Source organism: Symphalangus syndactylus, chromosome 9, assembly GCF_028878055.3.
Source record: "Symphalangus syndactylus isolate Jambi chromosome 9, NHGRI_mSymSyn1-v2.1_pri, whole genome shotgun sequence".
Taxonomy (NCBI): domain Eukaryota; kingdom Metazoa; phylum Chordata; class Mammalia; order Primates; family Hylobatidae; genus Symphalangus; species Symphalangus syndactylus.
The window spans coordinates 92,284,241-92,296,649 of NC_072431.2; the positions used below are offsets into that span (position 1 = coordinate 92,284,241).

Consider the following 12,409-nt stretch of genomic DNA (forward strand, 5'->3'; position numbering starts at 1 on the left):
CTTCTCTCTTCTTCATTAGTCTTGCTAGTGGTCTATCAATTTTGTTGATCTTTTCAAAAAACCAGCTCCTGGATTCATTGATTTTTTGAAGGGTTTTTTGTGTCTCTATCTCCTCCAGTTCTGCTCTGATCTTAGTTATTTCTTGTCTTCTGCTAGCTTTTGAATGTGTTTGCTCTTGCTTCTCTAGTTCTTTTAATTGTGATGTTAGGGTGTCAATTTTAGATCTTTCCTGCTTTCTCTTGTGGGCATTTAGTGCTATAAATTTCCCTCTACACACTGCTTTGAATGTGTCCCAGAGATTCTGGTATGTTGTGTCTTTGTTCTTACTGGTTTCAAAGAACATCTTTATTTCTGCCTTCATTTTGTTATGTACCCAGTAGTCATTCAGGAGAGGTTGTTCAGTTTCCATGCAGTTGAGTGGTTTTGAGTGAGTTTCTTCATCCTGAGTTCTAGTTTGATTGCATTGTGGTCTGAGAGACAGTTTGTTATAATTTCTGTTCTTTTACATTTGCTGCGGAGTGCTTTACTTCCAACTGTGTGATCAATTTTGGAATAAGTGCAGTGTGGTGCGGAGAAGAATGTATATTCTGTTGATTTGGGGTGGAGAGTTCCGTAGATGTCTATTAGGTCTGCTTGGTGCAGAGCTGAGTTCAATTCCTGGATATCCTTGTTAACTTTCTGTCTCATTGATCTGTCTAATGTTGACAGTGGGGTGTTAAAATCTCCCATTATTATTGTGTGGGAGTCTAAGTCTCTTTGTAGGTCTCTAAGGACTTGCTTTATGAATCTGGGTGCTCCTGTATTGGGTGCATATATATTTAGGATAGTTAGCTCTACTTGTTGAATTGATCCCTTTACCATTATGTAATGGCCTTCTTTGTCTCTTTTGATCTTTGTTGGTTTAAAGTCTGTTTTATCAGAGCCTAAGACTGCAAGCCCTGACTTTTTTTGTTTTCCATTTGCTTGGTAGCTCTTCCTCCATCCCTTTATTTTGCCTCTGCACGTGAGATGGGTTTCCTGAATACAGCACACTGATGGGTCTTGACTCTTTATCCAATTTGCCAGTCTGTGTCTTTTAATTGGAGCATTTAGCCCATTTACATTTAAGGTTAATATTGTTATGTGTGAAGTTGATGCTGTCATTATGATGTTAGCTGGTTATTTTGCTCGTTAGTTGATGTAGTTTCTTCCTAGCCTCGATGGTCTTTACAATTTGGCATGTTTTTGCAGTGGCTGGTACCGGTTGTTCTTTTCCATGCTTAGTGCTTCCTTCAGGAGCTCTTGTAGGGCAGGCCTGGTGGTGACAAAATCTCTCAGCATTTGCTTGTCTGTAAAGTATTTTATTTCTCCTTCACTTATGAAGCTTAGTTTGGCTGGATGTGAAATTCTGGGTTGAAAATTCTTTTCTTTAAGAATGTTGAATATTGGCCCCCACTCTCTTCTGGCTTGCAGAGTTTCTGCCAAGAGATCAGCTGTTAGTCTGATGGGCTTCCTTTTGTGGGTAACCCGACCTTTCTCTCTGGCTGCCCTTAACATTTTTTCCTTCATTTCAACTTTGGTGAATCTGACAATTATGTGTCTTGGAATTGCTCTTCTCGAGGAGTATCTTTGTGGCGTTCTCTGTATTTCCTGAATTTGAATGTTGGCCTGCCTTGCTAGACTGGGGAAGTTCTCCTGGATAATATCCTGCAGTGTTTTCCAATTTGCACACATATGTTTACTGCAGCACTATTCACAATAGCAAAGATTTGGAACCAACCCAAATGTTCAACAATGATAGACTGGATTAAGAAAATGTGGCACATATACACCATGGAATACTATGCAGCCATAAAAAATGATGAGTTTATGTCCTTTGTAGAGACATGGATGAAGCTGGAAACCATCATTCTCAGCAAACTATCACAAGGACAAAAAACCAAACACCACATGTTCTCACTCATAGGGGGGAATTGAACAATGAGAACACTTGGACACAGGAAGGGGAACATCACACACCGGGGCCTATTGTGGGGTGGGGAGAGGGGGGAGGGATAGCATTAGGAGATATACCTAATGTAAATGATGAGTTAATGGGTGCAGCACACCCACATGGCACATGTATACATATGTAACAAACCTGCACGTTGTGCACATGTACCCTAAAACTTAAAATATGATAAAAAATAAAAATGTTTAAAAAAAAGAAATATATCAGATATTACCAACGATTCTCTCTGACTGATGAGATTATATTTTCCCCCTCCTTTGGCCTTTTTTACACTTTTTGCACTTGTTATATGTTTACAACGAGAGGCACTAAATTCAAACATCACTTTGCTAGGGTTCTGTACAGATGTCCTCAGAACCCTAAGCAGCCTTTCCCTTTCTTTTCTGCCAATATAGGCAACATTAGGTAATGTGTTTCTGTCATTCAATTTGTTTCCTCAGAGTCAGCAAATCAGCAAAGCATTTTGGAAAACTCAGTAAGAAGCCACTTTAGTAAAAGGAAAGAAAATAATAAGCTCCCAAATTGAAAGCATTCTTACATAATTTCTGTCTTAATGAGATCAATGCCACCCTAGTGGAAGGTATAGCAATGACATATTTCCCAGTAGCAGCTTTTAACACAAAGCTTGCAAAGCACTACCACCTGTCAGACTTCTAGGAGTTAATTCTGAAACAGTAAGTAAATATGAATGTAATTAATACATCTTTTGTGATGAAGCACACATTTCAAGTTTAAGAAAATAGCTGAGGCCAGGCTCAGTGGCTCATACCTGTAATCCCAGCACTTTAGGAGGCCGAGGCGGGCAGATCACTTGAGGCCAGGAGTTCAAGACCAGCCTGGCCAACATGGGGAAACCCTGTCTCTACCAAAAAATACAAACATTAGACAGGAGTGGTAGTGCACACCTGTAGTCCCAGCTACTTGGGAGGTTGAGGCAGGAGAATCGCTTGAACTTGGAGGCAGAGGCTGCAGTGAGCTGAGATGGTGCCACCGCACTCCAGCCTGGGCAACAGAGTGAGACCCTGTCTCAAAACAAAACAAACAAAAAAAGAAATCTGGATGAATGAATACAGACATATTTTTGCAACAATATATCCTACATTATGAAAAAGCAACTCAAATAATTCTAAGCCAGTCTAATAATTAGCAGCTACATTTAAAATTTAATTAAAATTATTAAATTCACTAATATGTACAGAAAATTGAACGAATTCAAAATTCAAACCAAGGACTGATTTTAGGAAGATCATTTTCAAGGAAATTAAATCATTTTCTTGGTTTCACTCCTTTTTCCTTCCACAAACCCACTTCTTGTGAATAAGAAAGATTAAGAAACGTATTAACCCTAGAAATCTGAAATATATTTCAAAATTAAAAAAAGACATTAAATACACAATGGAAATACATGGCTTGGGAAATGAGAATCATTACATTATTTTTCATATGTGTATGTGTAACTGCTAATTAGCAAGAATTCATAGATACTTTCACCTCAATAAAAAAAGTTACACAAAGCACAGACATCTCTGAGCAGACTGGCTCTAATCAAACTGATCTTTCTCTGGGAAAAAGGGAAGTTGTAAAAAGGACAGCGAGCTTGCTTTTCTTTTTCTTTCTAGTTTACCTACTTAATCCAGTGAATTAATTGGTCTAGATGTAACCAATGACAAGGTTAATCTCTGTTAGGTTACGAAAACACATAGTTCAGACTTCTAGAATTAATTTTTTGAGTGAAACTTTTACTTAAAAACAGAAAAATTAGAGAAGCGTGCTTAGTTTGAGGGACTCATGTTAGAAACATACTATTCAAACTCAGAAACATTTGGCCATCTTTGTCCTCTATCTCCCTTACTGCTGGTGAAACTGACTAACAGTCAGATATGGCCTCTTACAGCATACAACAGCAGGTCAACAAAGTTGACAGGCTCTACTCCCCATCCCCCTGAAAAACAATTACTCCTGACTGATAATCTATTTGGGGGATCAGTAAGGGCCTGTGGGTTAGTGGGAAGGGAGAGCTCAAGAATCTTTCTTACTCCTACAAAGCAGACTGTAAACTGGAAAATTTGGGAAGCACTGGTGAAAAATACTAAGGAAATATCAGATAATTTATGCTCTGTAGGAAACTCTTGGTTTCTGCATTATTAGCCCTTAAAATAAGACTGGCTTTTTTTTCTGTGACTCATTTCATTGTGATAAACTTGAGTTAAAACATTCTAAATACAAGTGTATTTGAGTTAATAGATACGCTTCCAAATGTTTCTAAGGAATTCAGGCTTAACACAGAATGCTTAGCCTGAGTTCCTTAAAAAATATATAGGTTAAATGAGAATAAAAAATAGTGGAACAGGGAAGAATGAGAAGCATTGCACTAGCTTCTTCACCAGCCTTGAAGCGACACAGCAGGTTAAGGGCAGACAGGTACATTCAGCCAGGTGATACATTTCCAGATGGGTGAAATGGAGAAACCATGCCTCAGAGCAGTCTGGGGTGGGGGCTTTGAGGGGAACAGTGGGGAGGACTACATCAACCCAGCTGCTTCTTGTTGCCTATTTCCACCTGTCAAATTCCTCCTGACAGTGAGTTAACTCTACTACATTTCTAGTTGCTTCATCTGGCCAAGGTAGCCTCTCTTAAAGCCAGATTACACATTTCTGGGTATGGCATTTCATTCAAGTCTTGAGGGAAGATACAAAAACTGGGTGTGGGACTGGCTAGCCTAGGTGCTTGAACCCCACAGACTACAGTAGAGCTGCCTGCCCAGCAAAGATAGTGGCTGCAGGTTCCTGAGGCAATGCCAAGAGAGTCTGAGAAAGTGCAGAAAATGTGTCATGGAATTTTCATATGCAATAAAGTTATGAATTTTTGGTGTGCATATGCACCAATGTCACATGTGGATCTGGTTAATCCCCAATACCTGAACCATGTGATTCTGACACTCATTGAGAAAGAGCCCTTCCTTTTAATGAGTAAAGAGAAGGATCATTCCTTAAAGCCACTTTCTACTTTCTGGTTATTGGATTTCATCCTAACCATATCCTTCAGAAAGCTGAAGTATGGGGTGAGTTCCTTCAGAGAGACTTTTCTGAGTACTCCCCATATTCCAACCTCTAGGCAGTCAGATGCATTTCCCCCAAGCTCCCCTAAGTCTGTGGATGTGCCACTTAATGATACTGCTTACCACACTAGGCCTTAATTATCCACTTCACTGCCTCTCCCACTAACTAGTATATTCCTTAAAGGCTCTGAATTTGACCACAGCACACGACAGACAGCAGGAACAGAACAAATATCAACTGCATAAATTCTATCTAGCATCTAGCATATATACTAGCAGAGAGTAGGCTCTCAGCAATCTCTGTTGAATTCAGGAGATTACAACTGTTTGTTTTTGTTTCTGAGGAAGAGCTTGGGTATTTTTCCAGATGTCATTTCAGAAGTATTAAATATTCAATCCGGGGTACTGAGATCCTCTCTGGGGTTGGCTTAAGGAAAGCCATACCTCTCCAAAGAAGGTGCTAAGTATTGACTGGCTGTATACACAGGAAGCTAAATCTGCAATTCAGAATTTATCCCAACTGTGTGGGAAGTATGGGAGTGAAGAATTAGAAAATAAAGAAAAACATTTGAGTGAGAAGATGAGAATCCCCTTTGGTTGTTTTTTGAAAAAGAGATTGATGTCTTGTTTTATACCAATGTGTAACTATCCTCCTCCATACTACAGTATCAGTCAGCTATTTCTATTTATGCTACATGAACAAATCACTAAAAACTCAATGGCTTAAAGTAACCTACATTTATTCTCAAGATCACAGGTCTATACGTTGCCTGAATTTCACCTGATCTAGGCTGCACCTCATGATGGGTACAGAGCCGGGTCAAAACATCAGCTCCATCTGCTGAAGTGACACTACCCAGATGGTGGACAGCAGCTGCTATGGAGCAGGAGCTACCACTACTTGCATTTTACAGGAGCCCCACAATCTCTCAGCCTTCCTAGGAGAAGAGAGAGACTGTGCACCTCCTGTTGATAGCCAAGCCAAGTCTCTCAACCCAACCACCCAGCCTTCTCATCACTACTTATGGCAGCAGCCAGGACACTGTATGTTTTCCTCCAAAAGAATGTTGGAATAATAGACATTAAAAATATTTAATTTAGAAGGGCCTTAGTCATCATCTTAGCTAAAGGTCTTTGGAGATGATTTGGCTTAGAGACATGTTTTCCTGGTCTCGTACAGTGTTTCTTAAGATACTGACTTAACTGCTAACATTTTAATTAATTACTTTTTCCCCAGATTTCCAGCTTCTCTTGAAAAGTCAAAAGGTATAGAATCACCAGGCCTGCATTTTCTTACCATAATAATAAAGCCAAGCTGCTGACCACTTTCAGTGGGGCATGCACTCTCCAGTTGGCCTCAATCTTCACCTAGCCTGGAGGAAATTGACTTTGCCAGCCTGATCTTTCTGACTCTTTTTACAGGCAAAAATGGTGGGGCCTACATGGATCCATCTAAGAGATATTTCAAGATAGTGTATAGTTAGGATTAAAACTTGGCTCTTTCCTCTCCATCGTCCTGCCTCACCCCAGATTCACAGAAGGAAGTAGGAGACATATCAAGAAGTGTTCACATGGCGTGCGAAATACAGTCATGGGATTTCAGAGTCCCAAAGGACAGACTGCCATGGCTGTGCCCACTGTATCCTGGGACTGGGTGCCCCTGGAAGGAGGAAGCAGCCTGAACTGGCTGTCTTGCAAGGTCCCCCACTATTATGAGACCTGGTTAATGACACAGAAGTCCTGTTTAGAGCCCTCACCTTCCGAGGTGAAGCAACTAGAAGTAGGAAATGGGAACAGTAAGGGAATAACCTGACATTTATAAACTTACCTTGCTAGTATGAGAAAGAGGCCTGAAAAAACACAGATGCTTTAAAAATAAGCATGCATAGAGAAGAGAGATGTGGGAAGGAAGCTAATCCAGAGTACTAAAAACACAGCAAGACAGGAAGCTAATCCAGAGTACTAAAAACACAGCAAGACAGCGTCACCTTCATATTCTAAAGGCACCCATGTGACATGAGGAACATTATGGCATGCTAATAAGACCTGGAAAACTGATGTGTCAAATTTAACCAGTAATTCAAACTTAGATAAAATAAAAAGTTCTGCTTAATGTCTGCCTATATGAGGCTGTCTACATTTTGAAAACACCTCAAAGATGGTTTGTAGATAAGATATTCTTAAAAAAAGAAACAAGTGGCTGGGCACAGTGGCTCACAAATATAATCCTGGCACTTTGGGAGGCTGAGTAGTTTGAGAGCTGCCTGGGCAACACAGTGAGTCCTCATCTCTTCAAAATATTTAAAAATTAGCTGGGTATGGCAGTGTAGAATTGTAGTCTTAGCTACTCGGGAGGCTGAGGCAGGAGGATCACCTGAGCCCAGAAGTTCCAGCCTGCAGTGAGCTAACATTAGGCCACTGCACTCTAGCTTGGGAGACACAGCAAGGCCTTGAAAGAAAAAAAAAAAGAAAGAAAGAGAGAAAGAGAGAGGGAAAGCGAGAAAGAGGAGAAAGAGGGAGGGAGAGAAAGAAAGAAAAGGTAATGCTATCTCACAGGATCAGAAATTCATAGGGAAAGGACTGGCAGTGGGCAAGGTTAGGGAGCTGATGCATGTGTGTGACACTCCAGCCTCCTGAGTCTGAGAAGCTTCACCACGAAGCTCTACAGGAAAAGTTTCATAAAGCCAAAAGCAAACAAATCTTTCTTTGGCGAACTGCCCATTACAATTACGTTGACATTTCAAAGCAGCCTTGTTTCCTGTGTGCCATGTATGCTCCATATTAAATACAATGTCCAGAAAAAAACAGGTGTTTAAAAATTAAATCCAGTAGTCCCAATTTTAGAAATATTTTTTCTAAAAATTTATTTAATAAATTACATCCAAATTAATAGCTGAGGCAATAGAAAGCTACTATATAGAGAAATCTGGGTAAAAACCAGTCATCTCAAAATATTATGTGAAAAATTCTATAAAGCATTTAAATAAACTCACTCAGCCAGTTATTTGGTATTACTTCAAATTAAAAAATATTTTTGGAGTCAAAGAATCAAATTTTGTCAGCAAATTCCTAACGTGCCAAGTGAAAATGAGTGAAATTTTAAAAAAAGAAACAGAGAAAAAGAAGTTTATGTATGAAACTCTACAAAGCATTCCATAGATATATATCATCAGGTCTACAATGGGGAATAATTTTGAAACAAAGTAATACTGAGAGTTACACTATTAAAAAAACACATAATGAATCAGAGTAGATGTGCTATATCCTCAAAGAAACAAAATAGCTCACAAGCCAAGCAATGAGAACAAGCTGACAGGCACATGCTCAAGTCTAAAGAGAAGAGGGAATGTGCCCATCAGAAAGAGGATGGGTCAGCCAGGAAAACACAGGAAAAGGAGTGTCATGATCCAATGTGACACTGCATCAACTATCTCCCATCCATTGGCCAAGTGATTCCTATAATTAATTGACAACAATTCAATAATCCTCTGCATACCTCCCACATCCTTTTTCTAATTCCATGTTTCTGAGTAAGATGTAATATTTTATGTAAGGAAACAACAGGCTGGTCAGGTTGAAGCAAACATTCAGTCCACATGGCAGTTAAGGTGTTCAATGCAGACACAGACATGAGCCTACTCATGCAAGGCAAAGCCACTTGCAAGTGGGCTCTTTAAGCTGCTGACTAATCAGGTTTCTCAGTTAACAAGGAGAAGGTCTAGGTTCAAACAGGAATAATGTCACCAGTGTGATAATACGGAGTAGTTTCTTGGGAGATGGAGCCTAGAAGTGTTTCTAATGACCTACATTGGCACCATCAGCTACAAACTGCTTTTTGGGAACTTCTAGAGATATTATTCAGACACAATCTAAATGATGGATAGCTATTACAAAATATTCGCACATTCTGTACATGGCATGCAAGTGGTAATTCCAAAAAAGAATTATAGAAAGGTTGTATCATCACTCAGATATTCCCCCAGTATCTCTTTATAAACTTACAGGTAATTATCAATAATTTTCCTTAACTGGAATTATTAAGTGGACTACAGTTAGCAAGCTCAAAGCAAAGCTAGAATCACTGAACTTGACTATACAATAATTTGTTTATTCTGACATGCAAGTATTTGGGTATGATTACTAATTCACACCCAATAGAAGTCAGAGGAGGTTCACAGCTCACACAAAGGCTTTTAATAAGTCCACAATAACTCAAGGTGCATAATTAAGCTCTGAAAATTCTGACACATATTCTTTCAACTCAGCAAGTATGGCTAATACTGGGATTTTTAAAAACTGGTAAGTGTGGCCGGGTGCAGTGGCTCACGCTTGTAATCCCAGCATTTTGAAAGGCCGAGGGAAGTGGATCACATGGGGTCAGGAGTTCAAGACCAGCCTGGCCAACATGATAAAACCCTGTCTCTACTAAAAATATAAAAATTAGCCAGGCACAGTGACCAGTGCACCTCTAGTCCCAGCTACTCAGGAGGCTGAGGCAGGAGAATCACTTGAACAGGGAGGCGGAGGTTGCAGTGAGCCGAGACTGTGCCACTGCACTCCAGCCTGGTCTACAGAGCGAGACTCAGTCCAAATATATATATAAAATTAGGCTTAATATTCACCACTCAGTATCAGTGTATGCTTTATCAGAAAGAACAGAGATACAAAATGTTTTAGAAACAAAAAAAAAGGCAAATGCTATTTAAATGGAAGATTATAATCACAATGAAAGGTTTTGACATTTACTTTTTTAGCCTATTTGATATTTTAATGATATGAATACAGATTATTTCAATACTATAATTACAAATTTTAAAACAGATAATTAGTTTAAACTCTACAGTCATAGACTATATACTATGTTGAGGAGGTAAGCCATATTTATAAAATTGATCACAAAACTAGACCACCAAAAAACACGTAATAAATCTTGCAATAAGGAACTCTATAGAGAATGAGCAGTGCATAAAATAGACTTCCACAACATAGTACTATTTTCTAAAATAACATTGGGATAAAAATATTTAAAAAGTAAAACAAACTATTGGAAAAAAATGACAGTAAAAACAGTGGAAAGCTGTAAACTTGGGCTTACTATCAAAATCACTACCTTAAAGTAATTTAATTACTTTTAAAATAAAGAATAAAATCAAACAATTAGGCATTTAAATAATAAAGTTAGAAAGCTGCAACTATTCTATATGGAAAAGGATAGAAAAGAAAAAAGAAAAACAATGAACACAATTAGTAAATCCAAAAGGAGGATGACGATAACTGTTGCAAGCTGGGGAGTGGGAAAAATGTGATTCTTTATAACAAAAACTCTACTTTTGCACTTGATGAACACTTCATAAATAAATTTAAAATATATAGATAAACCCAATGATCAGTCCTTTAAAAGGGCAAATATAAAGTACTAATAAAGGGAGTACTAATAAAGGAATACAAGTACCACTAAAGAAGACGTCATTTTCAAAGTATAAGTAATATTTAAATTCCATTTGAAAACCATAACTGAAGTCAATACTCTGGAAATATATAAATTACACTAACAAGAAGCAAATGACCTGAATAGAATAAACCATTCCAAAAAAAAGAATAGTGAAAAAAGTGAAAAATAATTATCTAGCAAAGGGACTGGAGTTAGACAGTTTTATAGGCATTTCAATATTTGAAATAAAAGACGAAATCCTACATATTGATTCAGAATGTTAAAAAGGAAAGCTATCCTATTATTAAATAAAGCTAGGATAATATTGACATTATCTGAACAAGAACATGTAACAAAACAAGAATATTAAAGATTGCAACATACAACAGGACAAAAGTATAAACTAACCCCACATATTAATATAACATAATTATATATTACATAACATTGTATATCATATAATAACAATAACAAAATGAATAGAGTTTCCTCACACTGGGACTTAATGTGTCAGGCACAATGCTGAGTACTTAAGATACATTATGTCACTTAAACCTCAGAACAGCTCCCACAAGTAGGACAAACATATCAGAGCTTATTCCTAAAACCTCACATAATTCAAAACACATATAGATAAAAACTAATCCTGGCTGGGCGCAGTGGCTCACACCTGTAATCCCAGCACTTTGGGAGGCCAAGGCGGGCGGATCATGAGGTCAGGAGGTCGAGAACATCCTGGCTAACACAGTGAAACCCCATCTCTACTAAAAATACAAAAAATTAGCCAGGCATGGTGGTGGGTGCCTGTAGTCCCAGCTACTCGGGAGGCTGAGGCAGGAGAATGGCGTGAGCCCGGAAGGCAGAGCTTGTAGTGAGCCGAGATCGCGCCATTACACTCCAGCCTGGGTGACAGAGGGAGACGCGTCTCAAAACAACAACAACAACGATGAGGACGACAACAACAACAAACTAATCCTAATAGGAGGACAGACATTTCTGTTTACTCATTAAAACGTTTCACTGCATTTCAAAAGCATGCACGAACACAACTTACAATTCATTTAGGCCAAAAGCTTTGAAATTATGTACATTTTGACTGGTTTTTAATTGGAGGCAGGTGGCAGGGGGAACTTGCATAATTTCAAACTTTTTAGGACAACCCTTCATTTCCAAGTGGGTATCTGTTTCACTCTCTTAAAATGTGGCTCCCTAAGTCTCTTATTCTGAAAGAGACAGAGAAACACATAGAGAGAGAACGATTTTGGACAGAGCCAGGGAGAAACACATCCCTGACATAAAAAAAAACAACAATGTAAGCTGAAAGAAAATTGGAAACTGACCGTTGGCCTCAGGAGACAAGGAGAAACAAACAGGAGAGGAGTGTGTGCCCAATCTTCAGGGGCTATATGTGTGGAAAGAGAGGGCAGACTTCTATTTATCAGTGGAAGCCAAGAAATCTGAATTGTAACAGGAAATTTTCCAAACATTAAGCATTAGTTCAATTTTTTTAAAAAAGCACTTAGTTGACAGCAGCCGATTTTTTAGAGAAGCAAATTAAATTTATGAGATAATTTATTAAATGGTTTCTTGGGAACTTCATTCAGGTAGAGCTCAAACCCTTTAATTTTGCCTAATCTAACACTGGCCTACTTCTCCACAGCCACTTCATCATGGTAAAAAATCACAAGCAGTTCCCTAAAGACATTACGTTCTCACAAACCTCTGCTTGCATTTTTCTCTCCAGTAGCACCTCGAGTGCCACTCTCCTTATCTCTAAAGTTCTGACCCATTTGATAAGCCTTAATTCAAAGCCCATTTTCTCAGGGAAACCTTTGTTTCCTCTTACTCTTCTAAACTTCTCTGCCCCTATCAGAGAAGAGTGTACAGACCTCTATAATTACATCTATCATGCCACATACTTTTGCCTTCC

At 38.6% G+C, this 12,409-nt stretch overlaps 1 protein-coding gene across 16 annotated transcripts in view; it reads right to left on the reverse strand.

The window, feature by feature from the left end:
- STARD3NL (STARD3 N-terminal like) overlaps positions 1–12,409 on the reverse strand; it is a 48,374-nt gene that overhangs the window by 19,453 nt on the left and 16,512 nt on the right. For 5 of the 16 annotated variants that reach the window (XM_063609665.1, XM_063609671.1, XM_063609668.1 and 2 more), the window contains one exon: positions 2,896–3,012. The exons of 6 other annotated variants lie outside the window; for them this stretch is intronic. The gene's annotated coding sequence lies outside the window, so the exon portion shown is untranslated. Of the gene's footprint in view, positions 1–2,759; positions 3,013–12,409 lie in introns of all 16 variants that reach the window. 5 more of the 16 variants (XM_063609667.1, XM_063609670.1, XM_063609672.1 and 2 more) reach the window with 1 other exon arrangement.